Here is a 640-nt window from a genome sequence, read left to right on the forward strand (position 1 = left end):
TAATTTAGAATACACAGCAAATTTAGAACTGTGTTGAGATTCCGTAACTAAAACCACTCTAAACTTTCTGAAATGGCTGAAAACGTTTCCCTAACCCTTCTGAAAGTAATTGCCGGGCTTCTTGGAGATTGAATCATCCCTTTTGAGCCCACTCAGGGGAAAGATCAAAAGACCTCAGAGAAGATGAAAAGCAGCGCAAGAGAGACGGCCCAGTCTGCCAGCTCTCCACTGGAGAAAATGCATGTTGGAAAGGCTGGGGGTTTCCATCCTCAATATTTAGTAAAAGATAAAATAAAAATTAAAACTGCCTTCTGAATGGCTCCCCCCTCCCTTGACTTGATGCGAGTGATGACTCAGCCCTCTGTTTTGTAACTGCAGAGATTTAAAGTGGAGACAGGACCTTTGGCATTTCAGAAAATGTCGACTCCACTTTCTTCTGCTTTCTCCGGGACCCCTCTGGGGCCTCCTGTCCTCCCCTCCCGCTGAAAGCCTGCTGTGAAAGGACAGACGAAGTGAAAAAGATGTACCGCTCTTTGCTTCCTTATGCTTGGCCCAAGTTTATCAAAAGCTGTGGAGTTTGCTAAAAAAAATCCGGGGCATTCGCCTGGAAATGGTTTTTGGTTTTTTTTTTTTTTTTTTT

At 43.9% G+C, this 640-nt stretch overlaps 1 protein-coding gene across 1 annotated transcript in view; it reads left to right on the top strand.

The window, feature by feature from the left end:
* The first annotated feature begins 456 nt into the window (after window positions 1–456).
* The window catches only part of LOC108544088 (uncharacterized), a 16,226-nt gene continuing 16,042 nt past the window's right edge, over window positions 457–640 (top strand). Inside the window, exon 1 of the mRNA XM_017895044.1 lies at window positions 457–523. The gene's annotated coding sequence lies outside the window, so the exon portion shown is untranslated. The remainder of the gene's footprint in view (window positions 524–640) is intronic.

Source organism: Rhinopithecus bieti, unplaced genomic scaffold (genome assembly GCF_001698545.2).
Source record: "Rhinopithecus bieti isolate Rb0 unplaced genomic scaffold, ASM169854v2 scaffold_1017, whole genome shotgun sequence".
In the NCBI taxonomy this organism is placed as follows: domain Eukaryota; kingdom Metazoa; phylum Chordata; class Mammalia; order Primates; family Cercopithecidae; genus Rhinopithecus; species Rhinopithecus bieti.